Source organism: Canis lupus, chromosome 8 (assembly GCF_003254725.2).
Source record: "Canis lupus dingo isolate Sandy chromosome 8, ASM325472v2, whole genome shotgun sequence".
Taxonomy (NCBI): domain Eukaryota; kingdom Metazoa; phylum Chordata; class Mammalia; order Carnivora; family Canidae; genus Canis; species Canis lupus.
Window position 1 is genome coordinate 61,633,589 of NC_064250.1, and position 16,525 is coordinate 61,650,113.

The 16,525-nt window shown below is 58.5% G+C and overlaps 1 long non-coding RNA gene across 3 annotated transcripts in view; it reads left to right on the plus strand.

Moving 5' to 3' along the window:
• The window catches only part of LOC112657702 (uncharacterized), a 30,245-nt gene extending 16,308 nt beyond the window's left edge, over window positions 1-13,937 (plus strand). For 2 of the 3 annotated variants that reach the window (XR_004817938.2, XR_003135235.3), the window contains 4 exons: window positions 9,131-9,260; window positions 10,531-10,669; window positions 12,063-12,290; window positions 12,649-13,937. This is a non-coding gene — a long non-coding RNA (uncharacterized LOC112657702). The remainder of the gene's footprint in view (window positions 1-9,130; window positions 9,261-10,530; window positions 10,670-12,062; window positions 12,291-12,648) is intronic. The other variant, XR_004817937.2, reaches the window with a different exon arrangement.
• Window positions 13,938-16,525: the final 2,588 nt, after the last annotated feature.

The following is a 16,525-nucleotide window of genomic DNA, read 5'->3' on the forward strand; positions in this document are numbered from 1 at the left end:
CGGAAATGCTTCCTTCAGGCCAAGAGGCCGACAAGGAGCTAAGAGTCAATGATAGTTGGGTTGTGACCCGTAGAGCACCAGGAACTCCCAGCGCTCCCTTTGAACGATGAGGACTCCCTCTTCTGGAAGCCTGCCCCGTGCCAGGCACCAGGGGAGGCGGGGGTGGGCGGGGTGGCCCACACACCCTCTCCCCATAGACCCTCACTGTCTAAACGGGGCATAAGGCAAGTGAAGACACAGGGCTGATGACTGGAATATGTAAAGTGTCACCACAAATCAATAACAGGATGAATGGCCTGGTTGAAAAATGAGAAAAGCAGTGAAGAAGTAACTCATAAAAGAATGGCTGATGAGCAACTGGGGGAAAAAGAAAACACAACTTTACCAGTAACATAAATGGAAATAAAAGAAACACAGATTTTTTTTTTTTTGCCCCCTTCCCATTAGATTATCAAAAGATTAGGAATGTTTGTCTGAGTGTGCACAGCAGTGGGGGAAGTGGGTGCCTTCAGATGCCAATGCTCTGCTGCTTACTGACTCTGAGCAGCCGCCTAAATTTCCCCGGGGGCCTCACCTTCCTCATTTGTACGGTGGGAACGACAGCAGCCACCGGGCAGGTTCGCGGGGGGCGGGGGTGGGGGGATTAAATATGTCATATGTAGAAAGTGCTCAGGACAGTGCCGGGCAAGAAAAGGTGCTGAATACACGGTAGTTATTTATTTGTATCGTTGCCATTGGTTCAAAGCATAAGTTGGCTCAACTTTTCCAAAGGCCCATTTGGAAGCGTGTGGCCCACTTTTAAACGTGCCCGCGAGATCCAGCTCTAAGCAAATAATCAGACAAGCGAGCAAAGGGTGACACACAATCATCAGAGCATTGTGAAGACAAAAAAATTAGAAATCACGTAAATGTCCATGAATAGGGAACAGAGGAAGCTAGATTATACTCCACCTGTCCGATGGAATACTGCCCGGCAGGCAGATCGGGGACGGTGGACATGACCCTACGGACATGGAAAGTTCCTCACGCTACATTGACGCGGCACAAAGGGGGTCATGTGACACCACCTTATACCAAGAGATGGGGTTTCCGTGTGGTTTCGGGGTGGGATCCGTGTGTGGGGATATCCGCCAGGGTCCTCGCAGGACTGTCCTCCTGCCATAGCCTGCATTTTCTTCTTTGTCCCCTTTTGCATTATTGAAACTAAAATATGCACAAACAAGTGTAGGGTTGTTTGCAACGAGTTCATCAAAGCTGGGTTTTGTTGTGGTTCGTGATCGTTCAAAGGACCGAGGGCTGAATGGAAACGTGTCCTGACGCGCTGCGTCTGGGAGTGGCCCAGCGCGTGGAGTGACTTCAATCAGGATTCTCGGGGTGGGTGTGGGGGGGACAGGAAAGGTGTGGTCAGTCCTGAGGGGGGCGGAGGGGAGGCTCCATCGAGGGCGGCCACAGGGTCAGGCCGGAGGACACTGCTGGGGGGGTCAGGATCCTGGAGGAGGGGGTCCAGGCGGCGGGGGACGGGGGCGGGGGTGAGAAAAGTAGAGGAGGCCAGGCCGCGGTGGGCGGAAGGCCAGAAGCAGGGTGTGCGGGAGCTGGCGACAGGCGCGGGCCCTGACCCGGCGACTCTGTCCTTGTCCTCACTGCTCTGAGCCGGGAAGCCTGGCGGGGACCAGCTGGGGAGGTAGGTGGAGCCTCACACCGGGCCAGCTCCTCCGTGGGTCTCCCCCAGCCCACTAGAGCCTGGGCGCCCCGTGGTGCACACCGGGAGCTGGTCCCTGGGCCCCTGCTGGGACTTGGTGAGGGCCTGTGGTCAGCAGGCTTTCCCACCCCGGAGCCGTCCCCCGGCAGCCCCATCAGGAACCCCGGGGTGTCGCCAGGGTAGTGCATGGTTATGGGAGAGCCTGCGCTCCTGTCTCCAGCCGCCTCGAGCCCCGGCCATGTCCCTCGTTGGCCACAGGTGCGCTGCTGATGTTTGGGGCTCAGCTAATCCTCTGCGGTGGGCTTGTCCTATATCCTGAAGTATGGTTAGCAGCACCCTTGGCCCCGGAGCACCCCAGCCAGACACAGCCACCCAAGTGTGTCCCACCTCCCCCGGGGTGGCACGATCGCCCCAGTTGGGAACCAGGGCTTCCGAGTGACCTCCGCGGCCCTCAGCCCCTCTCCAGGACTGGACACTCCCCCTGGGGGCAGGGTCTCCCGAGCCCCAGCCGGAGCCTGTACTTGGGGACGGTGAACGGGAGCTCCAGCGCTCCCTGGACCTCCGGCCAGGTTCCGGGGCAGGGAGCACACACGGCCCAGGGAGCACTCCCAGTCCCCCTGCCGGGGCCCGCCTGCCCCGGACGCGGGAGGCCTCCTTGCACCTCCCGCACCCCCAGCTTTGGGCTGCAAGTCGCAGTGGTGGAAAGAAGCGAATCCTCTGAGTGACACAAACCTCAGTGACCTTTTTGGACAGGTGGCCCTCCTCACCTGCACGCGGGGCGGGCCTGCTGCTGACGCGGGTGCCGGGGCCTCCTGCCTGGCTCACCGCTGGCTGTCTCGGGGGGCAGCCGCCAGATGTAGCGCCCCATCCTCGACACCCGAGGCATGTAGGGGAGCTGAGTTCTCAGAACGGAGGCCAGAAGGGCGCCAGAGAAGGTGTGCCTCTTGAGGTGCAGGGGGGCCAGCCAGGAGGGTCCCGTGCGGGCACCGCCGGTGCGCAGAGAGCTGCCCGGGGTGCTGCCAGCAAGTGCCCTGGGGCCGGGACCCGCACGCAGGAGCCTGTGCCTCCATCTCACACTCTGGTTCATAAAGATTTGGTCACACTTGATGCTGTGACGGGGTCTGCGGGGCCACAAGTGGAGCAAGAGGCCACTCTGGGCAGGCAGGGAAGCCGTGGCCTAAGCCCTGGCTACCAGGGCTACCAGGACTCCCAGTGCTCCCAGGGCTCCCAGGGCTCACGGGGCTCCCAGGGCTCCCAGGGCTCCCAGGGCCTCAGCTCCCAGGGCTCCCAGGGCTCTCAGGGCTCCCAGGGCTCCTGGGGCTCCCAGGGCCTCAGCTTCCAGGGCCTCAGCTCCCAGGGCTCCTAGGGCTCCCAGGGCTCCCAGGACACGCAGGGGCAGGGAAGCCTCTGGGAGAAGGCCTGTCACAGGTCCCCAGGGGGGAAGGTTGGATCCCGAGGACCAAGCACCCCCGTCCGGGCTCAGCCATGACTGTCTGTCCCCAGACTCTGTCAGCAGAAGGGCAGACATCCCACCTTCCATCCAGAAGGTGCCAGGTAGGCAGCCAACCTCTACCAACCGTCTTTACCAAGTGCTGCCACCTCAGGGCTCCTCATCTCCAAGCAATCCTGGGGTTGGGGGCCATGGGGGCCTGGGGGCCTGGGGGCCTGGCGGCCGTGGGGAGCGGTCACACCACAGCATGTGGGCTTCTCTGTGACTTGCCGTTTTTCCAAAGTGGAAAGGGATTGAGAGGTCCATGCCTGCAGGGTGGCAGGTCTTGATGAGGGGGCCGGCGAGGTGTGAGGCCCCCCGGGTTGCTGCCACTGCATGTGGCCTGGGAGGAAGAAACAGGCCATGGCACCAGATATCGGCCTTGGAGGACACGGGACGTTATGGCCAAGACTCTGGTGCCTCGGTGGCCACGGTGGGGTGAGCGGCCCTCTCCTCTCCCGGCTGCGCCTATTGTCTTTACGGGCCCACTGCTCTGGAATTGGGGGGGGTCCCTCTCCTTCCTTCCCAGGGAGCTCTGACTGCTGTGCCTTCTGCTCTCCTGTCCTCGCACTGCCCCCTGGGTCGGGGGGACACCCAGGGCCCTGCTGCCCTCCATTGGGCCATCAGAGTCCTGCTTTGCTTCAAAACAGGCGGAGTGCGGGGAGGCCCAGGGCCCGACTCTTGCCTCGCTGCCGCCCCGTGCCCCTGTGCCGGATTCTGGCCTCCCCGCCTCCCCTGTAGCTCTCGGTGGCCAATGACCCAGTTCCAGGCTGTACAATATAAGGGAAAGTCTGTGGGGGCAGGAGTGGGAGAGCTTCTATGTCTTCATAAAAGAGACAGGTGTGAAAGGAGAGTTCGCCGAGGCCACCTTTCCTCCTTTCGTGCTGGAATGCAGACATGACGTCCAGAGCCGCAGCAGCCATCCTGCAACTCTGCGGCACCAGGTTAACGCTGAGGATGGGGCGGAGAGATGGAAAGAACTGGGTCCTTGAGGGCCTCACTAAGCCCCAAACTGCCCGGAAGTCCCCTGTGCCCAGGGTCCCTGTTAGATAAGCAACTACTGTACGTGAGGTACAGCTAGATTCCAATTCACAACCGAACATGGTTGGGAGGCGGGGACGTGTGACTTGCTCAGTGTGAGTGTGTGTAAAGGACACGGTGGCCATTGTCACCGCTGTGTGTATGTGCTTACACACGTGAGTGGATGCCAGATGTGTCAAGTATATGTACACGAGACCTCTGGGGTCAGAGTGTGATTCAGGTCCGGGTCCTGTGACGTGGCCCGTGTCCTTGGGGCTCTCCCGACCCACGCCAAGGTGTGGTTTCCTTAACTAAATGGGGAATAAGGATGACTGACCACATGGGCAGCTACTATGTCAAGCGTCAAGATAACCAGGAAGAGGGGCACGAGCCCTAGCTCCACCTGGCAGATGGGGAAACCGAGGCTCAGAGAGGTTAGGTGATATGCCAAAGTCATGAGGCAAGCTGTGGAGAGGCTGGGAGCTGAACCAGATCTTCTGCCCTGTCGTGTGGCCTTGCACAGCACTCTGGGGGTTGGAGGGCTGCATGTGTGCAGGGAATGTGTGCACGGGGGCACGTGTGCAGGGTGTATGCAGGGTCCATGCAGGGGTGTGTGTGCACGTGGTCACACAGGCTCTCCCCGACTCCCAGGCTCCAGCGAGGCCGTCCCTGTGGAACAGGCTCCGGCTCCCTCCCGCTCCCTCCACTCCCTCTGCGCTCCCTTCTGCAAAACAGCTTCATCAGGGGCCTGGGCAACGGCTCCCTGGGGAGGCCGCCTCCCTCCTGTTTACCACCTGCGTAGGCCTCACGGCCAGGCTCCAGGCTGCCGGCAGCCAGTGTTTCCAGGCCCCAAACCCCTTCCCTCTTGCCATCTTCAAGGACCAGCATTGGTGCAGCTGCTCCTGAGAAAAGCTTCCCCTTCCTTTGCTGCCAAGACCCCCAAACAAGGGCAGCCTGGCGGGAGGGGGAGGGGGCCCGTGTGAGACAGAAGGAAGGCCAAGGAAGTCAGAGGCTCGTGGCAATGGTTCCAGGCTCCTCTTCCTGATCCCTGAAGACAGAGGTCCACTGGGACCCCAAGCTCCAGCGGAGGCTGCTCGGTCATGGCAAACATGCCAGGGAAACCCCCCTGCTCTCACCTTACCCCGAAGGGTGCCTTTCCCTTCCTCCCTGCCCTGCCCCTGCCACCGTGTCTCTGGTGGAAGGACGTAGGGGCCCCTCAGCCCCACCTGGAGTTCAGGGCGGTCCTACTCCCGGGCCCACCCACCTGATTTTCTCACAACAAACACACTGTCCTGCTGTCCTTCCCACCAGGGAGCCTTTGATCCAACTTGAGCCCTGAGTCATTAAAAGCAAGTGCGGCCAAGGAGAGGAAAAAATTGCTCCTCTGACAGGACAAAGCCAAACACTGTCACATGCCAGGGCCACTGGCTTCCTCCCAGGAACTTGGAGAGAACTTCTGGGGGAAGGGGCAGGGGCAGGGTAGGAGCAGGGAAGGAGGCAGAGGAGGGGTGGCCTTGGCCAGGGCCTTGTAGTCCAGCTTCCTTCCTGCCCTGGCCTTGACCGGGCACCCGGGCCCTTGGGGACGGCCACCTTGCAGGGTCGGCTGTTTCTGGAGGCCTGGCACAGAGCAGGCCCGAGTGAGGGGGGCCCTCTGAGGCCCCTGCGGCTTCCCACAGCTCACTAAAGGGTTTACGAGGGGCCGGTCCCCAGACGAGTGAGCAGCTGGGGCTTGGGAGGGGTGACCCGCCTGACATCATGGCTCAGGCGCCCGTGCCTGTTCCCACATTCCCGTGGTCCTGTCCCCTGGCTTCCAGAAGACAACCCAGAGGTAGAGACAGCATCCTTCAAGAGCCTTGCCTTCTCAGTCCCCGGCTGGAGAAACTGAGGCCCAGGACTGGAGCTCAGGGGGGATGGGGGGCGGGAATGCAGACCCGGCTCTCCTTGCATTGAGCCCTCTCTTGTTGCCTGTGGGGCTGCTGCCCCGAGCTTTCAGGGTAAGGCCCCGATTGGGTTTTATACCAAGCGGATACGTCACGTAACCTTAGTATCCTCCCTCATACAGATGGGTGAGCCGAGAGGGCACGACAGACCGAGGTCACACAGCTGACACGCCGTATAGTCGGGCCTGGAACCCGGGGCAGCTGACGCCAGTGCCCGTGGCTGTGGCCCCCCATGAGGACCTCCTGCTTTAAGTGCTTTATGTGTGTCTCAGTCCCCGTGTTTTCTGTGGGGTCTCAGCAGAGCACCCTGTTGCGTGGCTCAGCCTGTGGGCCTCTCGGTTGGGCGCCAGGCACCCCCAGAGCTCCCCTTGCCCACCGGCTCAGGGGCTGGGGAGGGGCAGAGAATGGACGTCAGCCCTTCTCAGGGGAGGAGAAGGGCAGGAGGCGGGAGGGCGGGAAGGGTGGGGACAGGGGTGCCTCGGGTAATGCTCCACCCCCTGCCCCAGCTGTCCTTCCTTCTGGCTCCCTGGGGGCAGGCCCCGAACTGCACACTTTTCTCGGTCCCCATAGACTAGTGTCTGGAGCTCTTGGGTGCAGTTCCCAGCTCGCCTGTGACCCGTCCCCCTGGCACCAGTTGGGAACAGCCATGCAGGAGGCCCCATCTGGCTGGATTCCCTAACCAGGGGCACAGTGTAGACCACACAGCCCCTGAGGACCTGGGAGCCCCCCGAGGAGCGGGCAGGAGACAGGGCTCGGAGGGCTGGGCCTGGCCCACCCTGGCCAGCGGGGTGCCCACGGGCAGCAGGGGGGCCTGAGTCTCCTGTAGTCATCACCTGTCCCCCCGCCCTGACCCGAGGCCCTTTGTGGGGACAGACAGTGAGAAGGGCTCTCCCCTCCGGAGACCCCAGTGGAAAGAGCGAGGGGGACACAGGGTCCTGGCTTCCCGGGCTGCCCGGCGCTCGGCCGCTGTGACCCTGGGGACGTTGCTTCGCCACTCCCCGGCTTCGGCCTTCGCCCTGTCACGGGGCATGTATTAGGTTGCTCGTGCTGCCGTGACAAAGTCCCACGGACCCCGATCGAGCCACAGACGTCTTGTCTCCCGGTCTGGAGGCTGGAAGGCCCAAGTGGAGGTGTCAGCAGGGCTGGTTTCTTCTGGTCGGGGCCGCCTTCTCCCCACGTCCTCACGTGCTCTTCTGTGCGCACCTGTGTCCTGACCTCCTCCTTTAAGGACGTCAGAGCAAGGCCACCCGATGGCCGCATCCAACCCCATCACCGCTTTACAGACCCCATGTTCAAACACAGTCGCACTCGGTTAACCTGGTGGAGGGCGGGGAGGTCGCTCGGGCCCTTCCACAGGGCGCACTGTGAGGACGGGCGGCCACAAAATGGAGTCACAGCAGGGCTGGGCGCTGCCGCCTGTCCCGGGTCCTACACGCGTCCCCGCGATCTCCTCACAGCTCAGAGGGTGCACCCTGGTGCCTGCACCCTGCAGTGATGGAGGCTGCGTGGCTCGGTGGGCCGTGGGTCGGGACGTGGCCTTCCAGGGCCTGTCCTGCCCCTCTACCACAGGAAAGGGCAGGTGTGCACAGTGTTCGAGGCCCGACGGAGAAATTAAGGCGCCGAGGAGCCATTCGGGGCACCCATGGCTGTGCCCTAGCAAGAGGCTAAAGTGCCCGAGGGCCGGAGGCCCAGTCTCAGGGAGGTGGCCCCCAGGGGGAGCTGAGGATGAGGAGGCCACCACCTCCTCTACCTCGTGCTCTTGGCAGCCTGGTCTCGGGAGGTGGGAGACCGGAGGTGGGCCTGGCCTGAGCAGGGGGAGGGGCCCCGTGGCCCCCCGTCCAGGGCCCGGCGAGGCCCTGCTGGCCCAGCCTCCGCTTCCTGAGCGGGCCGCCAGGACAGGCCGGGCTGCTGAAACCCTTCCTAAAAAGGAATTGGGCTGTGATGGCCCAGGCTATTTTTAGACAATTGTGTTGAAAAATCCCCAAAGAACATGTAGCATCATGCGTTGTTTTTTTTTTTTTTTTTTTTCCTTCAGGAAGAAAAGAGAAAGGGAGTACGTGGATCCCTCCTTCCCCTGGGACGGACCCCAAGGTGTCCCCTCCCTGGAGGGACCGTGGCCAGGGCCCTGCAGCTGTCCAGCTCGGGACTTGAGGCCGGAGGTGTGGCTCACAGCGGCCCCCACCTCACCCTGGGCTCTCAGAGGGTACGGGGCACATGGGGTCACCCTGCATTGCAGGCCAGGAGACTGAGGCCATGCTGTCCTTGTCCCCGGACTCGGGCTTCACGGATTTATTTGTTTATTTATTTTTAAAGAGAGAGCGTTAGCAGTGGGGAGGAGGGCAAAGGGAGAGGGAGAAGCAGGCTCCCCGTGGAGCAGGGAGCCCGGTGAGGGGCTCGGTCCCAGGTCACTCGGATCGTGACCGGAGCCGAAGGCAGACAGACGCTTAACAGACCGAGCCCCCCAGGAGCCCCCATATTTTAAATTTAAATTTAAATTTAATTTAATTTAACATCTACATATTTACTTATTTAAGTAACCTGCACACCCAGTGCGGGGCCTGAACTCACGACTCTGAGATCGAGAGTCACATGCTCCACTGACTGAGCCAGGCGGGCGCCCCAGGCTTCACTTTCTTAAAAAGCAGCTCTCTTGAGGTTTAATCGACACTCAATACACTGCATATGTTTAAAGCGTACAATTTGATATGTTTTGACACCCATGAAGCCATCACCGCAGCTGCGGTAGTGAACACGCCCATCATCCCCCAGTTCCTTTTCCCCCCCGAGACCCCCCCTGCCCGCCCCTCACTCCCCACCGGTCTGCATTCCGTCACCATAGATGAGTCTGCATTTTCTAGACTTTTCTGTAAACGGAATCACACAGTACGTTCTCTTTTGGCTTCTTTGACGCATTCTCATTATTTCAAAATCCATCCTCGTTGCCCTTCGTCTCCAAAGCTCCTGCCTTTCTCTTGCCACCAGAACCGCTGTGGGCTGTGCCCCTCCTTGTCTGTCCATCCATGTGCGGATGACCGTCTGAGCGCTTTCCACTTTGGGGCCATCATGAGGCAAGCTGCTCTGAGCACCCCTGTGCAAGTCTTCGTGGGGACGGGTAATTCCTTTTCTTCAGGGTAAATACCTAGGAGGGGAATCCCTGGGTAAATTCTATGTTTAATGTTTTAAGGAAACTGCCAGACTGCTTTCCAAAGTGGCTGCACCATCTTGCAGCCCCGCCAGCAGTGTAGAAGGGCTCCAATTTCTCCACAGCCTAGCCAACACTTGGTGTTGTCTGTCTTTTCGATTATAGCCACCTTAGTGGGTGGGAAGTGGTGTCTCCTTGTGGGTTTGATTTGCATTTCCCTCATGACTAATGATGTGGAGCATCTTTTCCTGTGCGCGTTGGCCCAGATCTCTCTAAAAAAAAAAAAAAAAAAAAAAAAAAAAAACACTTTTAATTTTGGAATAATGTTAGCTATGCCGAAAAGTTGCAAAGATAACACAGATACCCACATACCCTTCACTCAGTTTCCCCTAATAGTAACCCCTTATATTACCTGCCATATGTCGCCACTAAAGAGCCAACACTGCTACATGAGTATTGGTTAAATTTCAGACTTTATTCAGACATCACAAACCTATAACACTGGGTCTAGGATCCCACCCCGGGACCCACACCACAGTTGGTTGTCATGTCTCCATGGGCTCCTCTGGCTACTGTCAGTTTCTCAGACTTTCCTTGTTTGTCTGGCTCTTGACAGTTTCGTGGAGCATGGGTCAAATATTTTGTAGAAAGTTCCTCAATCTGGGTTTTTTTTGATGTTTTCTCATGACTAGTCTGGGGTTATGGGTATGGGGGAAGCAGACCCCAGAGGTGAGGTGCCTTCTCATCCCATCCCATCCAGTCCCATCCTATCCCATCCCACCCATCCCACCCACCCCACCCCACCCCACTCCACCCCACCCCACCCTATCCCATCCCATCTCATCCCATCTCGTCTTATCCCATCCCATTCCATCCCACCCCACCCAGGGTACATGCCATCCACATGACTTACTGCTGGCAACCTTGGCCTAGATCACGTGGCTCAGGTGGTATCTGGCTGGGTTTCTCCACTGTGATGTCACTCTTTTTCCCCTTTCCAAACTCTGCTCTTTAGGTCTGTGTCACTGAGTCCAGCCCACACTGTTCAAACTCTTGAAGCCTCACTTTTCTTCGAGAGTCTTCTGTGCCTGACATTTCAACACTGACACTTCACTAATCCCCAACCCTACCACTGACCCTTTGGGAGAGGTCCCAGTAGCTCCTAAACTTGGTAATGTTTAAGGGCTCCTACTAAGGATCAGGGGTCATTTAGTGAAGCCCTTTCTTGCCCTTTTTACAGACACAGAAACTGAGGCCCACAGGGAAGTGACTCATCTGTGATCACACCGCCATCAGAAGGGAAAGGACCTCAGGGCCCTGGACCAGAAGGATGTCCTGGCCTGGAGTAAATGCCCAGTAGGTACTTGTTGGTAGATGAGGTGAGTCTATGTCAAATGCACAGTAATGCACAGGCGATGAGGTCTCTCTGTGGACAACATGGACCTCCATGCAGACACCTGCCACTTCCTAGTTACCTGTACCAAGTAGGGAGTCAAGAATGAGTGATGCTGAAGGGTAGATGAGCCCACTCTCCCCTGCTGGGAACCCCGGACGCCTCCCAGGCTACCCATACAACTGAAAGGCTAGCGGAAGCCAGACACGGGGCCTCTTCTGGCTACGGACGACCCCTGAGTGGTCAGTTAGGAGCTAGAACCCCCAACGGTGAGCAGACACAGTCACATTCACAGGTGGGAGAGTCGAGGGGTAGGGCAGTTCATGTATACACATCAAGGGCATTGAAAATGATGGTGGCTCTGGGAGGGAGGCCGTGATTCAGTTGGATCCGGTATGGAATCCAGGTCGTGCCCTCCGGCAAGTCACTTGATCACTGTCTCAGTTTTCCCATCCATAAAATGAGGGCAAGCTCTGCACCTTCCTTTTGTATTATGTTTAATTACTTTTTTATTTTTATCTTTTTATTTTTTTAAAACATTTTTTTTTTACAATTTTATTTTATTTTATTTATTTATGATAGGCACACAGTGAGAGAGAGAGAGAGGCAGAGACATAGGCAGAGGGAGAAGCAGGCTCCATGCACCGGGAGCCCGACGTGGGATTCGATCCCGGGTCTCCAGGATCGCGCCCTGGGCCAAAGGCAGGCGCCAAACCGCTGCGCCACCCAGGGATCCCTTAAAACATTTTTGAAATTTAAATTCAATTTGCCAACATAGAGTATGACCCAGTGCTCGTGCTCGTCCCATCATGTGCCCTCCTCAGTGCCCGTCCCTCAGTCACCCCATCCCCCCACCCACCTCCCCTTCCGAAACCCTTTGTTTCTCAGAATTAGAAGTCTCTCGTGGTAGGTCTCCTTCTCTAATTTCCCCCACTCAGTTCCCCTCCTTTCCCTTATTATGCTTAATCACTTTAATACACTTCAGCAAGCTCAGTGCATATACATACATATATGTTAATTTTGATGTGCACCTAGAGATGATCACTTAGTATTTCAAGAAGTCTAATCAGGACGACACACTCCAGGCTGGTGGGTTGGCACCTGAAGGACTCTAACCAAAAGCCCTCGATCCGACAGCAGCTATGACCTGCTTAGCATTATCTTACCTTCCATCAGGTCCAGAGGGCTTGGGGGCGTGCGAATTAGTATAAGGGGTATGAAAAGTGCTCGTCTTGGGAGATGGTGAAATTAGTGGCAGTAACGTGTGAATGACCCCACGATTAGTGTGGATTGGCTGGTAACAGTGTACGGGCACCTCTGAGGTGACCAGAATTCGGGAGGAGCCCAGGACCAAAGACTCCACCTGCTTCTGTGTCCAGATGCCCTTGGAAGATTTTGTTGCCCGAACTGACCAGAAGGGAAGCCGACTTCTGAATCTCGCCATCAGCACCCGGTTGCGCCAGCCTGGTCCAGGGAGGGCTTCTCGGCACCTGAGATGCTTCAGAGCTGGGATGCCACCTGACCCAGACCGGGGACCCGCTCTGGCACCTGCTTGCCGATGGCACCATCTGCCTGTGTATGTGTTTGCCGGGGGCTCAGCGGGCAAGGTGAGCTCGTCACTCAGGCGGGTGACGAAGGGCCTCCGTGTAGGGCTGCGGGCAGGCCGGGCCCACCAGCTGGCTTTCAGTGGGTTTAAAGACCGACTCCTAGAATTGTGGGGGTTTAAATGAGGTAACCCACAGACAGTGTGCAGGGTGCTTCCTGTACAAACCCACCTCCCCCCAGAAGTCTACCTCCCGGGGGACCGTGCTAAGTGCTGGGGTGGGAGGCGTGTGAGTTTGTGAGTGGCTTGGAGTGTGGATGCTGGAGTCAGGTGACCTGGGTTGGAATCCTATCACAGCGTCACCCAACCTGGGGCAAGGTCCTTCACCTTCTGAAGAAGCCCTCGTTTCTCACCTGTCCCAGTGTCTGTTCCAAGAGTATCCAGCTCCTCGGGTTGTCAGTACTGGAGGCGTTAACCCGAGCGCGATGCTCAGATCAATGCCTGGGCCGCAGGACGGGCTCGGGACGTGAGTTACTGCAGTAGTCGTTCCACCGCGTGCCACACGCCTATGCCAATGACTCCAGCGGCCGACGATGGGGACGGGTTGAATCACTTACAGGGCATTGGATGATGGATGTTTATGGTGTCTTTAAATTGTCTACTGAGTTCAGTGACAAGCAGATATGAAGAGACAAGCTCCATAAGTACTATCTGCGGTAAAATTTCCACTTCGTTATAAAATACCCTCATAGGAAAGTGCTGGAAGGCAGCCAGCCGAAACGCCTGAGAGGACAAACAGTAGAGGGTGAAATTTAATGACTTTGGTCTTAATACGTCTGAGATTGACCGTGGTGGGCACGGTTGGCAGAAGGACAGCTCCCGGAGATGTCGGCGTCCTCATCTTTGGAAACTTGCACATGGTACCTTCCAGGGCAAAGGGGACTTTACAGATATGATTAAACCAAGGATCTTGGTATGGGGAGAATCTTCTGGATCATCGAGGTGATGACAATGACAGGTCCTTACATGTGAAAGGAGGAGGCAGGAGCGCAGGTTGTTGAAGGAGATGTGAGTCACTGCTGGCGTTGAAGACGTAAGGAGGCTGCGAACCAAGGAACACGGGCTGCCCCCAGGAGCTGGAACCATTCCAGACGGAATGTGGCCCTGCTGGTACCTTGATTTTTGTCCTGTGCGACCTAATTTCCGACGTCTGATTTCTGGAACTCTAAGCTAATAAACGTGTTGTTTTAAGCCACTACGTCCGTGGCAATTTGCTACAGCAGCAGATCGGGAGATTAATACAGGGGGCGTGTATTTTACAGTCATAAAAGAAAAGAAAAAGCTGTTATTTATTTACGCATTTATGCGTTTATTTTTTACAATGTTGTGGGTGAACTAGCTTCATTTCCCCACGGGGCTGTGTGTACCCACAGCGTCGACAGGGACGGCCCAGGTTCGCGATGTTAACCGAAACGAGGTGTAGTCTGTAAACTAGTTCCACGCACTTGAAAGCCAGAGAGTTCAAAACACTGTACCGAAGAGTCTTGTCTCTGAGTTTTACCCGGTTTCTTATTTAATATCACTGTTTTCAAGACCACTGTGGACGAAATAAAAATATTTATTAAAGGGAACTCAGTTATCTTGAACAACCATATGTATATATGTATGTGTTATGAACAACCTGGCTGAATGAAATAAAGCTGACCCCGTATTTTCAGCGTAGAGAAGCTCTTTCCTCTTCAGGTGGTCAGATGGGCAAATCCTTGCTGCCAGCCGTCGGATGGGCAGCCCCCTTTGCGTGCTGGGGGAGCCCGGCCACTAGCACAAAGCACAGAACCCCAAGCTTCTTGGCTGTGGTTGGCTCCCGGGAAGTCTGCACACAATCCTCTTTGAGGCAGAGAAGCCCAGGCTCCAGCATCTCTCCATGGGGGGCCCTTCCCGAGGCTCGGTGTCCCCACCTCACAGAGGTGTCCCCTGACCACCAGTCTCATGTAAACCTCCACCTATCACTTAAAGTTTCTGGTGGAGGTGGGGTACCTGGGAGGCTCAGTGTGTTAAGGGTCTGCCTTTGGCTCAGGTCATGATCCGGATCATGATCTCTTTCCCTCTGTCCCTCCCCCTGCTTGTTTTTTTTTTTTTTCTCTCTCTCTGCAATTAAAAAAAAAAAAAAATTTGCTCTGGCAGGTCCTGGCATGTGTTTACATCTGTTGGCAGCCCACCTCCCCAGTCCCCATCCAGATCAGGGCAGGAAGACACAGGGGGGATCCTGTGTCCAGGGCAGGGGTAGCTAACAAAGGAAGGGTGGCCTAGTTACTGCTAGGGTGGGGTTCCATATTGGGGAGCCCCGGGGGACTTGAGGGGGTCCGCCTTCCCAGCAGCTGTACCCTCCTGGGTGCTGCCGAGGGGCAGTAGGGCTGGGGGTGGAGCTGAGGCTCAGTCTGGGATTCTCCTTCCCACCATGACCTTGGGGAATGGACCCACTGGGGGTACGGGGTGGGGAGGGGAGGCTTGGCTCTGGCCTGAGTAATTATAAACACCCCGGGGTGGGGGGACGTGGGGGGACGATCAGAGCATGTACACTCCTGCTCGTTTTCCACATACTCTGAATCTCTGCAGTGACCTTGTTCTGCCCATTTGAAGATGAGAAAACTATGCTTCGGGGAACATGAGTGACCCAGTGACCCTCCCCATGGGTCCACGGAGAGCCGGTGTCCAGGCCCGGATTCAAGGTCAGCAGACAGCACAGGAGGGCAGAGCTGGGTGTCACCTCCCTGCTCAGGCTGGCCGGGTCCAGGGCGTCTGGATGACCCTATGGGGCAGAGGAGGCATAGCGGATGGGAGGCCACCAGCTGGGCCCCCAGGGCCCCCAGCCAGGCCCTCACCTCCTCCTCCCCACGGAGAGGGACTCCTGGCATGCTGCTGCAAACAGCTGTGTGTGCGAGGGCGAGAAGAGGGCCGCACGTCCCCTCCTGGCCGCCCAGGCCGCCTGGCAGGTCCCAGAGCCACTCACATCACCCGCTTGCCAGGCAGGGAAGGAAGGAGCATGTCCTGTGGTGTCCCCCCAGGACCAGGCCCCAAGCTCCATGCACATTACGTTAATGCACCCAACAGCCCCCTAAAGGGAAGTGTCACCCACTTTGAGACAGGGGCTCGACACCCTTTTCCATTGGAGGTGACGTGACCAGGAGGAGCTGGAATTCCAGCCAGATCCATGTGACCCACAGCCCAGCGGTCAGTCACCAGGAAACCCTATTGTCCTCAGGGTCAGGGGCCAACCAGCAGAAGGTGGGGGAGGCAGGGAGGGCTGTGGAGGCCGTGGGTGGCCCAGATGGGCGGCCGGACCCCCTGGCTCTGGACAGACTCGTCAAAGGCGCCCCGTGACGGCCTGTCACCTCCCCGTAGCCAGCCCCACGCAGGGCCTGACCCCGGGAGGGGTCCTGCTCCAGCCTGGCCCCAGAGCCCCAGAGCCCCAGAGTCCCAGAAGGCGGCCCCACGGGGCAGTGTGCCCCGCCTGGTCGCCCCTCGCCCTCCGCTGCCTGCTGCCTCCCACGTCGGTCCCGGAGTCAGGCTGGCCGGGGAGCCTCTCCCCGCCGGACCTGAAGCCCAGGGAGGGAGGCGACTCAGTCGGGGTCAACCCCAGGTGGGGTGGGTCTGGGTCTCCCAGGGCATGGCGTTGAGGGGGGCTCCCCAGCTGGGCTCCGAAAGACCTTCTGGAGAAGGAGGCCTTGCTTGTCGGGACGTTTGCAGGATGTCCTTTTCCGGGTCCCCCCAGCGGCAGCCGGCGGGGGCGGGGGCGGGGGCAGCTGGAAAGGAGTGACCACCAGCGGGGAGGAGGGCTGGTGGTGGGAGCAGCTCGGGGCACAGCCCCCTGGGGCCGCCCCTCTGTCACAGTGGGGGGGACATGGGGACTTGCTGTCCGCATGGCCTGACCTTGCCCCCCTGCACCCCGGAAGCAGCTGCCAAAGGTCTTTGGGGTTAGCTGGCAGTGGGTGGCTCTGAGGGGCAGGAGGAAATAGAGAGGGGAAGGGAGAGGGGACCGGGGAGGGCAGGGGAGGGCAGGAGCGGGCAGGGGGGCAGGGGGATGCAGGGGAAGGCAAGGGAGGGCAGGGGGAGCAGGAGAGGGCTGGGGGATACAGGGGAGGGTGGGAGAGGGCAGAGGGGGCAGGGGAGGGCAGGAGAGGGCAGGGGGACAGGAGAGGGCAGAGGAGGGCAGGAGAGGGCTGGGGGGTGCAGTGTCGGGCAGGGCGGCCTCAGAATCCCCTTCTGCTGCCCCCACACGTCACCCTGCTGCCCAATCTA